At 37.8% G+C, this 14,009-nt stretch overlaps 1 long non-coding RNA gene across 2 annotated transcripts in view; it reads right to left on the bottom strand.

Annotated features, from left to right (window-relative positions):
* The window catches only part of LOC139083524 (uncharacterized), an 80,893-nt gene that overhangs the window by 56,925 nt on the left and 9,959 nt on the right, over window positions 1–14,009 (bottom strand). Inside the window, exons 1-2 of one of the 2 annotated variants that reach the window (XR_011540324.1) lie at window positions 9,988–10,181; window positions 1,386–1,485 (exon numbers count right to left, since the gene is read on the bottom strand). This is a non-coding gene — a long non-coding RNA (uncharacterized lncRNA). Of the gene's footprint in view, window positions 1–1,385; window positions 1,486–9,987; window positions 10,182–14,009 lie in introns of those variants that run through there. The other variant, XR_011540323.1, reaches the window with a different exon arrangement.

The following is a 14,009-nucleotide window of genomic DNA, read 5'->3' as shown; positions in this document are numbered from 1 at the left end:
GTTAAATTTACACAACTTTAAAAAGCTGGCAATGTCAAGAATCAGGAAGGACACAGCTTCCCAAGATCTCTTTTACATTGTCATTGTAAAGGTATACTAGCAAAACCATTCTGGAAAACAGTTTGACATTACCCCCAAAACTTGAACATTCATATGCGCCTGTGACGAGCAATTTTATTCCTAGGCATATACGCTAGAAAAGCTTATGCATATGTACAACAAGAGACAGGGACAAGAAGCTTAGAATAGCATTACTTGCAATAGCAGAAAGCTGGAAACAACCCAAACGCCCATCAACATGAGTAAACTGGTATATTCACACAGTAAAATAATATACAGAAGTCTTTGTAATATTACAGCAATGCAATTTGTGATAGGCTGAAAAATGGCCCCTCACAATATATTCACTTCCTGATTTCTAGAACCTGTGAATATTACCATAGATGGCAAAAGATGCGATTATGTTAAGGCTCTTGAGAGGAAGAGCTTACCCTTATTTATCTGGTGAGCCCTGCATGGAATCACATGTATCTTCATAAGAGAAGCAGAGGGAATTCTGAGACAGACACACGTAGAAGAGAAAACAACGTGAAGACATAGCAGAGAGAGAGATTTGAAGATGCTGATGATGTGGCCACAAGCGAAGGAATGCTGGCAGCCACAGGAGCTCAAAGAGGCAAAGGGACGACAGCCTGCCAACACCTTGATTTATGCCGAGTGAAACTGACTTTGGACTTCTGGCCTCTAGAACTGAGAGAGAATAAATTTTTGTTGTTTTAAGCTACCAAGTTTGTGGTAATTTGTTACAGCAGCCACAGGAAACTAATACACAATTCATTGAGACATCCATAAATACAGCAAATGTATTATCTAAAATATTATTATCTGAAATGGAAAATTAAAAAGCCTCATTGTCCAAGACATAGGTTTTGTAAAATAAATTATACTTACATGAAAGGATATTCGGTAAAAATTAAGATAATAAATCTAAAGAAAGAGAGGGGAAATCTCCCTTAATTAAGATGCCACTGCATCAAGGCCAGTGTTCTTCTCTGTGGCCTTCATCGTACTGCCTGATGATGCATAGGATTACGAGAGAATATGAAGCATCCTAATCATGATAAAGCGATACAAAATGAGGTGGACTGATTATGGAATGGTGAGCAGGACGTTAGTTTTTCAGGATGTAAAGAAATGAGAAACAGGAATAAGGTTGTTGAAACATAGACAGGAAGAATCGGCAATTTGAGAAACACAGGAATGACCAGAGTTGTGGATAGCTTCCAGAGGGGATTCTGATTTCATTTGCATATGGGCTCATCCGCTTTCCCCATATAATATATCCGAGATTGTGGTTATCGAACTTTGACTGACATCAGACTCACCTGGGAAGTTGGTATAACCCCTTCAACCAGCCTGCTCTTCTGTGTGCTGTCTAAGTTCTCCAGGTGTTCTGGTACCCAGCAACATTTGAGAATCAGCGAGCTAGGAAAACACATGGAGGGAAAACAATAACATCACTGAGAGCCATGATTATTCCCTCAGAATGTAAGAGGAAACTTTATTCTTTTCCCTCGTTGTCATTCAAATCTAATTCTCTGTCCCTTCAAAGAAATCTAAGCAGATCCCATGACTTTTCTGATCACTCTTAGAAAATAACAGGTCCTTGGCCACTTTTAGTCACAAAATGTTTAATCTGGGTATTTAAATGACCATTTCCAAGTAATACTCAAGACTCTAAACGTCATTTAAAGCTTCCCCCTTCCTGGCTCAGGCTAAGGAATAGCTCAGAGTCTGCAGTGTGAGGAGGGCTCTGGTCACCCCCTTCTTAATAGCATTGTTCCTCTTCTCCATCAATAGGCTGCCTCTAGATCTTGTAGATTTGGGGGTGGTGTGTTAGAGAGCAGTAAGGTCCAAGAGAGCTCTCACTTGACAGGCACCAATGTAATCTGGCATTGGTTTCCTCTGAGCTTGGCAGGGATTTAAGCCTGACGCTTTCTCATGGAGTGGGTTCGTACTTTCTATGCGATTCCACCACTGGTCACAGGATTTCCCGCTGTTGCTCTTTTAACACAAGTGAGGTCTCCCCTGCCTAGAGATTCATGACTTCATCCTGATTTTCTGAGGCCTAGTCCACTCTCTCAAGAGCCTATGGCCCCTGCAAGGTGGCTCCAAGTATGTCTCTTCCGTGTGGCCCTCAGGAGACCCCAGGAAGCCCGTGCAAATTCTTCCTTGCAAAGACATCTGGCAATACAAGCTGTTCCCAAGGCAGCCAGTCTTTCGGCTTTTCTGTCAGCAACCTCTGTGCCCCAGACCCCAGCATGCAAGGCAACCTCTTTAAGGGGCTTCCTTGAATCCCCTCTCATTTGCCTTGAGGAAAGGTGGAAGGGACATCTCACAGGACTCCAAATTAAACGATCTCTACTTAAAGAGATATAACCAAAACAAACCAGCATGGAAAGGTGAAACATAAAGCAATGCATGACGGTGTATTAGGCAGCATCAAGAAAAATGAGACAAATAGTTGTATTAATTTGAACAAAGTAGAATAGAAAGTAGATTTTTTAACATGGATGGAAGAGGATCATTAAAATAACAAGAGATGAAACTCATGAAGTCTATCAAAATACATAAAGAAAAATTTGGGGCATTTAGTGATAATTTGACATAGGCACAATTTAATACACACTTCTCACTCCTTAACCAATTATATAGAATATATATAATGATATGAAACATTAGAATAATAAAATTCAGAGTTTCCTATTTATCAAATTTTGTAAACCTTTAAACAGAGAGTTAACTGGTGCACCTGACCCTTAAAATATATATATATATACATATTTTGCCAAAAAACCTAAACAAATTTCAAAGTGTCAAAAACTTGCTGCCTACATTCTCTCTTCAAAAGAATAAAACTATGTATTTATAGAAGAAATATTTCAGAAGGATCCCAATCATTTAACAACTCAAAAACAGTCTCTTAAATATTGGACCAGAAATGTAAACCTACAATTATACACCATTCAGGAACTAATGACGATGAGTGACCTATATCCAAAATTTACAGGAGATGGTCAAGGTGACCCTCAAAAGTAATTTTATATTTTAAATCATAATTTAAAACAGCCTTAAATGAGTTATTTGCCTTCTATTCCATAAACTTAAATTCAAGTATTTGGAAAAAAATCATAGAAATCTAGAGGAATTAGAAAGAAAAATAGTAACGATTTTGAGTCCTTAGAATACAATGCTAAATAAGACAAAATACAGACATTTGTATTTATGAAAACATTATTGCCTCCTTAATTTGTGCTGGCATTTTTCTACACATAAAATAGTGAACAAGTCACAGGGCTTGTCCTCAAGAAATTTAAAATCAGTGGGCAATAAAGTAAATAGGTAATTAAAATAGAGGGGTTAAGTTGTTCTCTGACAGTCGTAAGTACAAGGGGCCAGGGAGCAGGTAACTGGACCACCTACCAGCCATGTGATGACAGTGAAGGTCTCTAGAGGGACAGGACACATAAACTAAGCCCTGAGGGTAAATGGCATTATCCATCATGGAGAAGCGTATTGTCAGCACAGGGAGAAGCACATGTGAAAGGTGAGAGAGCAGAATAGATTGGAGAACTAAAAATATTTCAATCTTGCTAGGGATCAAATGAAGAAATGTGATCTTGGAGAGGTGAGGCTGAACTCTATCTTGGAAAGTCTTGTAGGAAATGTTAAGGAATTTCAACAACATCCTGAGGAGGTATTAAAGGATCGCAAGTAGGGATGTGACATGAGAAGATGTCACATAGAAATGTGACAGGATGGTGCATGCCATGCCATCCTCTCCATTCTAGGATGAGAGCAAAGCCACACTAGAATCAGGAGGGGATCATGAATCACGGAGAGTAGAGTCACATCATAGATGGGAGATGAAGTCAAGTAAGGAAATGAACACCCCAAACCCAAAAATGATGTAGGGGGAGACAGAAACTGAATATAAACAAATACTGACTGATTAAAAAGCAGATCTAAAAGTGAAGGATAAAAGTGAAAACATCAGGAGTGAAGGGCACAAAGGAAAAATACAAAACTCAAGAGAAGAGTGGAGGTGCAATACTATAAAATTAACAGGGGCATTATAAACTTTTCGATCAGAAGAAAATTGGCAAAGCAGCCGTTGGTCTCCTCGGGGAGAATAATTTCAGTAGAGAGCTGCACCACAACTCTGTTGGGTTTTCTTTAAGGTCAATTGGTAAAGTACTTTTTAGAAACTGGCCATTCAGTCCTATTATGTAATTTAACTCCCCTATCAATTAAAAACAAGAATTATATTCCCACTCCCGAGATGCCTAACGCTATTGCTTAGAATTCAGGTTTGTCTATGAAGCGAATGTGATTCCTTGGAACTGGGAGTGGTGGTTACTCTCCGTAAGGACTTTAAACAAAACAAAGCAAAAGCTTTATGCGAAAGGTCAAAGTAATCTTTCCAGTGGATCATTAACTTTAATAATACTGGAAGCTTTTAATAAAATAATATTCATTTCTCTAGCGCCATTCCCAGCAGTGGTGCTGATATAACCAAAGTAGTGTATATTAGAAGTGAGAGGCTAAAATCTAAAATGGGAATAATGGGAATATATGAAAATTGCAGCAATAAGTTCTTAGGGATGTGATTAGTGAAGCATCAGTTTCTCTCCGCTGATGTGGCAAATCTCTTCCCAGTGCCACGGAGCCCTTCCAATTCCATCAATTTGGTTACCAGTTATTCCAGATATCCATCAATGCTAGCCACTAATATTATTTTTCTCCATGGTATTTTTTAAGTAATCTGAAAGATAAAGTGGAATGGAAATAACTCATTTGCTCTTGCTATAGCCATTGTCCAACTCAAAACATTAAGTGCCAACTCTGAGCGTTATTGTGAATACCATATTAAATACATCAGAAGCAAAAAATGATTATGTTGATACACTCATAGATGAAGTTAGGATTTGCAGAATTTTAGTAAAATTGGAGTTCTAGGATTACATATGCATATAATTAGCTGTTCAGTCATTTATTCAATCAATGAATCACACATGAAATGTCTATTGAGCATCTACTCTGTTCCAGGTCCTGTTCCAGGTCCAGGGAGTAGAGTGAACAAAACAGACAAAATCTTGCTCCAAAAGAACATCCTAGTGTTGCCTTGTAGAAGAGTTCATTCCAGGAAATAAGACAAATTCATTATGCATGACATTTTGCCTCTTTTGAAGAGAAGACGTGTGTATTTGAAAGCTTTAGAGATTAATTTGTGATACATTTTTTCTCTTCTTCCCAAAGACATCTAAAAATATTTATTATCTCTCTGACAAAAAAATGAAATAATACTTCTCTTTTGAAGGCAAAGAAAAAAGGTCTGTAATGTAATTTACTTTATTGCTTATGAGAAAGAATTCTAATAACAGCACAGGATGTTTTTTAAAAAGTAATTTAAAGAAATTATAATTTCACATTGGGAATCTGTCAGCCAAAGACTTGACTCCCCAGTCACCTGCGTATGTGAAGATTCAGTAATCTCCAGATGTGGCTCAATTACACCAATAACATGAGATGAAGCAGACGTCAACTCATGTCTACGACTTTCATAGCTCACTTCTAATGCCTTTGTTTTGCTTACATATTCTGAACAATTGTTCATCTTTTTGCATACTCATGAGTGATGCCATAGTAAGACGTGACAAAAACGAGACCCTTTCACAACTATTTTACTTAACAAAACATTCTCTCTTATAAATTCAAACAACCTGCATAACGGTAAGTGCACAAACTTCTGTGCTTTTCTTCTTCAAATTCCACAGGTACTTCATCAAATTTCCCACAATTTCATGCTTCTGTTGCAGACCAGGCCATATATTTTATTGTGACTTGCTGCAGAAAAGTTTTTACACCTTTATGTAAGTTGATCCCAGTCATATTTCCTACTTTGATGAGCTTCTTTCAAGTTAGGATATATTTTGACGTTTTCAATGGGTCTCATGTACACATAAGTTGTTCTTTCCGTGCACAGTTTTCTCATAGTGTGCTGTCAAACAAGCTGAGGAAAGATTGGCCTCATTCTCTATGCTTGATGACATTCTTGTATTTTTTCACTTAGTATTGAATGTATTCTCTTTTATGGGAACCTACTTGTAATTCATATGTTGAAATATTTCTTCTTTTCCTTTCAATCTAATTTAATCAATTAATCAATAATGCCACAAACATTTATTTGGCCCCATCTCTGTTGGAGGCACTATTCTAGGTGCTAACAATATGCCAGTGAACAAAATAAAAATTCCTGTCCTCATAGTGCTGCCATGCCCTCTTAATACTTGTTGTTATTGTTAATGCCATTGAGTTGATTCTGACTCCTAGTGACCCTGTGGACAGCAGAGCAGAACCCAGCCCAGTATTTTTGCACCATCCTCTCACCTTCAGGCACTGTATCAGACAATGCTCTGCTGCTGTTCACAGGCTTTTCACGGCCAATTTTTTCAGAAGTGGGTGGCCAGGACCTTATTCCTAGTCTATCTTAGTCGAAGCTCTGCTGAAATCTGTTCACCATGGGTGACCCTGCTGGTATCTGAAATACTGGTGGTGTAGCTTTCAGTATCATGGCAACATGCAGCTGCCACAGTATGACAACTGACAGACGGGTGGTGTGGTTCTCTGACTGGGAAACAAACCTGAGCTGTGGCAGTAAGAGTGTCAAATCTTAACCACTAGACCGCCAGGGCTAGATCCTCTTAATATTAAACAATTTCTTTTAATAAATGCAATCTTTTAACTATAAAATTTAGTTGCACTCTTTTCTTCAACCTCTTCTGACTGAAGTTTCAATTCTTTATGATCACCGTTTTCCCACAAAATATACTTTAAAATCACAATAATTTAAAAGTACATTTCATATATTTCTTGTATTCTAAATTTCTCCAAGGCTTTCTTCCCAATTAAAAACACCTTGCATTACAAATGTCTCATGATGTCTAAATTGTTTGGTAAAATCATTGGCACAAGCAGCAGAATGCTCTATAGCTTTACCATTGAAAATATGAATATCAATATTTTTTAAAACTTAGTATTGTACCTTTAAGTTTGGTACTTTGAGATAACTTGGGTTGATATTTTTTGTGGCAGAGATGGAAATTGTCCCCCAGTATACATTTCTCTTCTCTTCCTTCATAATTGAACCTCGCCCTTATTGAGTTCTTTTTCACTGGTTAGAACGTAGACAAGACACTGAAGCTTATTCAGCCATATTGGACCGTGAGGTTGAAGACATTTGGTGACTATGGCCCAGCAGCAAGAGAGGAGGCACTTGGATACCTGATGATCATGGACCCATTAGGTCAACCTTGGACAGGTAACACTCAGAGTCTGTTTGCCTGAGAAAGAAAACTTCCACGTTGTTTAAGATACTGTTTTTAGAAGATTTCCATCAGTTGCAGATAAACCTAATCCTAACTGGTGCATAGTCCATAACTTATTTTCATAAAGTTAACAATCTGTGTTAGATCCTGTATGATTCTTGCCATCCTGACTATTTATTGAAGATGATGAAATTTTCAGCTATTTCACATGAGTATTATTGACAACAGCATGATTTACCAGTCCAACTTTTGGACATTTTTCTGAAAAATTGAACCACAAACATTTATTTTGACATCATTTGCACATAATCGTAGATACTTGGAAAGAAACTGAATCAACCATGGCCAAAATAGTGAATGATTGGTGATAGTGAAAATATCTGTATGAAGAAAGGCAAAACTACAAAGACGAGACAGCAAATATTTCAGTGCAGGCAGTCAATGCCAACTAGGTGGGGAAAAAGCACCACGGGAGCCTTATCCACGGTCTTAATTTCTGTGGTTTCAGTTACCCAGGGTCAATTGGCGTAAAATATAAAATATAAATATAAATGGAAAATTCCAGAAATAAACAAATTCGTAAGTTTTAAATTGCACGCCGTTCTGAGTAGTCTGATGAAATCTCACGCCATCGTGCCCAGGATGTGAACCATCCCTTTGTCCAGTGTATCCATGCTGTATACACTACCTGCCAGTTACTCAGTAGCCACCTGAGTTATTAGATCTACTGTCATGGTATCACAGTTCTTGTGCTCAAGTAACCCTTATTTTACTTAATAATGGTCCCATAGTGCAAGAGTAGTGATGCTGGTGATCCGGATATGCCAAAAAGAAGCCGTAAAGTGCTTCCTTTAAGTGAAAAGGTGAAAGTTCTCAATAAGGAAAAAAAATCATATGCTGAGGTTGCTAAAATCCATGGCAACTTTTATTACAGTAAGTTGTTGTAATTTTTCTGTTTTATTATTAACTATTGTTGCTAACCTCTTACTGTGCCTAATTTATAAGTTAAACTTTATTATAGGTACGTAGGTATAGGAATAAACATAGTATATGTAGGGTTCGGTACTATCTGCCATTTCAGGCATCCCCTGGGGGTCTCAGAATGTATTCCCGGTAGATAAGGGGGCACTACTGGATTAGAGCATTTGGTTAATTCAGTCACGTTAAGTTGCCTAAAACCTCTAGTTGTTTTTATCAAATGAGATGTTGAAAATATGTTCACTTCATGCAATCACAGTAAAAAGAAAAGTGCTACTTGTGTTTCACAATTTGTGTAACTGAATTAATGTAAATGTTGCCTTTTATTGATTTTCTCAGAGTTAAATTCTGCCTCCTCTTATTTTTCTGGGCAATCAGGATTCACATATTCTCCAGTCTTTTTGTTTCTCTCCTGCTTGATGCTATCTATGCATAAAATTGTATGGAGGGCTCACCTTCATTTTCTAACCAAGATCTTGGACATTAAAAATATATCTAACGTGTGTCACAGAACTATCAGATGACACTGATTATTTTTCCAAATTCGAATGATTTACAATTGCTGCTTAATTGCCTGAGAGCATTTTAACTCGAGGAGGTTAAGATTACTTGAACTGTTGCGTCATTAAACTGGTAACACTATAGGTTTACAAGCAAAAGCACGTCTCGGGCTACAGACATCAAGTCTACAAAAAACTAAATAAAAGAGGACCAAACCAGCAGGTTTTCAAAGCTGATGTCAGAAAGGTCTCATTTAGTTCAAATACTATGAAATAATCCTTTAAAACATGTAAATAAAGAGCCAAGCACCTAAAAGTGAAAATAACATCTAGATGAGACAGTTTATATTCTGTTGGATGGTGGGATTAAATAACACGAAGACTCAAAATATATCTCTATATAAAAAGTTTTGTTCCCAAAACAATTATAAAATATTTATACCATCTCTAAGGGAATGGCTAGAATATAAACAAAGTACCCTATCTGAAAGAGCTTCAACGAACATTTCTGTTGTTGCAATTAATTCACTTTCTGAAACTTTGAGGAAATCACACATCTAATGTAGAAGTTTACGGTGCTTGATACGTCAAGAACAGAAATTATAGTACCATTCGTGATTATCAATGATAACAAAACTGTTCAAGAGATTCACGTAATAAAGTGTACTTTTGGCTTGGATGCAACTGAGCAAAAACACAGCTCAAACTATTTTTTTTAGCAAGACAACAGAGAAATTCAAGTTACAAATTAAATCTCCATATCTGCTCAAAGTTTTAAGATTTTAATAGACTGCTACACCAGCATGGCAAGTGTCATACCCCAATAGCACATTAAATAACAATATGATCAGAAATTCATTTATTCTATAAATGCAAAATATTAAAATTTTACTGACTTTATTCCAGTTTTTCATCATTTTAATTAACTTTTCTTTTTTTAAATTTTAGCACTGTTATGTGTACAATGCAGTACACAGAGGCAGTGTGGTACTGTGGTTAAGAATGGTTAGTCAGGCTGTCTTGGGTTCAAATCCAGATTCTGTGCCATCTGTATGATCTTGAGCAAATTACTCATCTCCACTTGCCTCAAATTTCAAAATGAGAAGAAGAATAATACTTACTTCATCAGGTCGTGAGAGGAATAACTTGCAAGGCTCTGAGTCTCAAATGAGAAGCAGCCACCAAAGTCCAATTCTGGCCTCATTCACCTTCATTTACTTACTCTCTCTTATGTTTTTGAGCAGCAGCCCAAGGAAGAAAAAATAAGAACACAGATTTCTGACTGAATTACTGACTTCTTCCCTTCTTCATCCACAGTGTTCTTGATACACTGAAAGGAAACTTAAGGAATTTGAAAAAGCTTATTTTCCATGTCAGAAGCTATTACATCATCCTCTTTGCAATAACATGTCTTAATCTTCTCCAGGTTTGATGAATTCTTGGGCCAACTAGAATAAAAGTCATATACTTGGAAAGCTGAAAAAGAATGCATATTTAAATCTTTCAAAGTATTGCCTGCATCATAACAGTCAAGAAGGAAAAGCTGAGTGATTGAGTTGGAAGGACAGGAAGGCACATTGCCATGCTTCTGAAAGGATACCCAGTCAAACAACGGTTAGGAAATGGTATTACGAGGATCGAAAGCCCTTGCCAAGCCGACCTTGGCAGACATAGTGAATCAGTCCTTTATTAGATCTGTCAGTCTCAGATGCACACTTTGCTTTATAGTTTGGATTCATCTACTGCTCCCCTAGCTACAGTGGAGAGAAGTGCTAAAAAATCAATAGACAGGCCATTTAATAATTGGTGAGATTCCCTAGGAGGATCTCCTTTAACTCTTCACAGTTTCCTCCCAATATGGTGGAAGAGCGTCTACAAATAGGTTGCATTTAAAAAAAATGTTTTTAAATAGTTCCACGTTAGGTTCTATATTACTATGAGCCACTCTACTATTTATGGAGCATTAACATCTGGTTACAAACAGCAGCCTCCTTGATTTAACCTCATATGACCTTGTATGATTGATAGGAGACTTGTTTCTACCAATACTTCCTTATTCTGTCTGAGGATTATCAAAGATTTATGAATTCAATTTAGAAAATTTCAATCCCTAACCACACTTTTTAAACACCTTCTAAAAATCAATTACTTCATTTTCAATTAATTAAATCAATTAAACCATGAAAAATGTTCATCTTGATCATATTTCAGCAGTCAACACACAACAAGCTGGGTTTTGGCTTCCTTGTGTCTTCTGTTATACTCAGAACATTAATCTCTACCTTGCTGTTCTATATACTAATTCTTTTATCTAAAGGTAGAGGCACATATGTTACATCTTAAAATGTATTTAAATTTTAAATTGTGAAGTCAAGCTTTTAAGAAATTTATATTACATCACCGTAAAAATGTTTATTTTGCCAATGGAGCAATTCCAATACGACACTAAGAGCATTTACCATTTTAGCAAATCAAGTCTTGTAAAGAAGGGAGGTATAGGTGCAGGTTATTGTGAGGATTAATGAGATGGTATCCAAAACGCTTATCCCCAGTGCTTTGTGTTCAACATTAATTCTTTCTCTCTTTAGTCCAACATACAGAGTTTGCTTATGATAAACATGTTGCCAACCCCATTCTTAGCATACGAAAGACGAGTACCTCAGAATTATGGAAAAGCATGGTCAGGGCCGGCTTCACGGGCATACGACCTGTAGAGTTGCACAGAGCCCGCACTTAGAAGGGTCCCGAGCTTGGTTTAATGTTCTGCTGTCACCGTCTTGAACTTTTTAATAATTTTGAATGTGTCCCGCATTTTCCCTTTTCACTGGGCCCCACAAATTACGTAGCCAGTCCTGGGTATGGTATCAGAAAATCTGGATTCATGTTGATCAGACTGATTCACATCCTGGTTTTCTTACTTCCTAGCTCATGAACTTCTTGAGTTTCTTTTTTGGTAGCTTTAAAATGGAAATATCAACAAAACCTATACATTTGTAAGGATCAAATAAATTATGACTGTAAAACTCATTTTTATTTTGTAAAGTGTTGTGGAAACAGAGAGGATGGCAATCAGTCAGCTACTGAGACCCTTGTGTATAAGGTTATTATTTGGAATGATTTTAAACATCTGGAAATCAGTACATGCCTCTTGCCTTTCCTTCTCTCTGCTTTTCTTTCTTTTTCTTCCTTCTCTTTCTTTCCTTTGCGATTGATCTCATACTAACACCAAATACTGCACTTACAGCTAAAAATGCAGGTCCAAGGAGACACAGGTCCTTCCATTAAGAAGTTTATACTTATAGAAAGGAAACAGAAACAGAAACTGACAACAATAGTGAATTGTAATAGGTACATCCTAGAAGAAGCATGGGGTGCAATGAGAAAAGTGACTCAGGTATCGCGAGGTAATATGAGTGGAGGTGTCTTGGGGAAGTCTTTCCCAAGAGAGTTGATACTTTAAGAGAGGGGCAGGATTTAAATTTCATTTATTTATTTATTTATTTATTTATTTATTTATTTATTTATTTATTTATTTTGAGGAAGATTAGCCCTGAGCTAACATCTGCTGCCAATCCTCCTCTTTTTGCTGTGGAAGGCTGGCCCTGAGCTAACATCTGTGCCCATCTTCCTCTACTTTACACGTGGGATTCCTACCACAGCATGGCTTGCCAAGCAGTGCCATGTCCCCACCTGGGATCCGAAACGGCGAACCGCAGGCTGCCAAAGCAGAACGTGCGCACTTAACCGCTGCACCACCTGGCCGGCCCCCAAGAGGGGCAGGATTTAGACAAAGGAAGGAGGCATTGGGAGGAAGGTGTGTCAGGCAAAAGAGAAGATGTATGTGTGGTCACATGTTGATTATTAAGAAGTACAAGTAATCCTATAAATCTGTGCCAAAGACGTACGTGGAGAAGGGCGGATGGTAAACAAAATAAGCAGAGGCCAGATACAAAGATATTAAGTAACCAGAATTTTAACTTCACCCTGAAACTTCCTTGAAAATTATAGGAAAATAATGAAAGTAGAGAAATGATAGGGTCAAATATATGCTTTAGAATGACGTGTAGAGATGAATGACAATGGAACCTGAGTGGAAGACATCTCCTGAGTAGCTCATGTCTTGGACAAAGGTAAGAAGTATGTGTGGAAGCCCAGGCAACTCTAGTGATGCTATAGAGTGGAAAGTCAAAGCAAGCTTCTGACCCTCAAGAAATATTTTATTGAACAACTATTATAGAGCAGGTACTCTGTTATGTCCAAAGAATGTAGAGATAACTAAGACAGGCTCCCTCTTCTCAACAAGGGTAGAAAGCAATGTAGTAAATGCAGGGAGAGTGCCCCACCCATAATATTGTGATCAGAAGAGGGGCCCTAACCTTCCCCAGGACATAGGAAGTTTTTCCAGATGACCTGACACAAAGTCTCAGAGGAATCTCCTGAATTGAGATTTACAGGATCAAAGGGATTAATCAGACACAGGATAAGATTAATTTGGAGGAAGGAAATGTTCTAGACCAAAGAGGTGATGTATGAGAAGTGAGAATTGGTATTGACTGTGCATAGTCCAGGGGAGAGGTGATAAGGGACCGAACCAGGAAAGTGATTGTAGGGATGGAAAATAAACAGAAAAGCCAGATTCGTGAAATGTTTAGGAAGAATTAGCAGGACTTGGTTATTATTTGGATGTGTGCAGTGGTGGGAGGGTACTACTTACAACATGTCTGATACCAAATGTGTAGAGATTTTTCCCACATAAACCAATTCTCCAACTCTCTGAACACCTACTTGGTGTTTTATAATTTAATTCTGCCACTAAGTACCGGAGTTAGTGCAGACCCTGTAGGTTAAGGGCGCAGTCCCACAAGAGTGCCCCTACTTCAGACACCAGTCACAAGTCCAGGCCCCCCAGACTTCTGACCAACCAGCTAGAAATCAGAGGACCCCCTCCTCACATTTGATAATTTGCTAGAACAGCTCATGCTCAGGGAAATGGCTTACTTGCTACTACCAGTTTATTATAAAGGATACAACTCAGGAACAGCCAGATGGAAGATGCACAGGCAAGGGATGGGAGAAGGTTGAGAGCTTCCAGGCCCTCTCCAAACACTCCACCTTCCCAGCACCATGATGAACCCTGTTGTTA

The sequence above is a fragment of the Equus przewalskii genome, chromosome 5, assembly GCF_037783145.1.
Source record: "Equus przewalskii isolate Varuska chromosome 5, EquPr2, whole genome shotgun sequence".
NCBI classification, from domain to species: Eukaryota; Metazoa; Chordata; class Mammalia; order Perissodactyla; family Equidae; genus Equus; species Equus przewalskii.
Note: the sequence above shows the minus strand (reverse complement) of the source record. Positions and strands in the feature narration are given on the sequence as shown.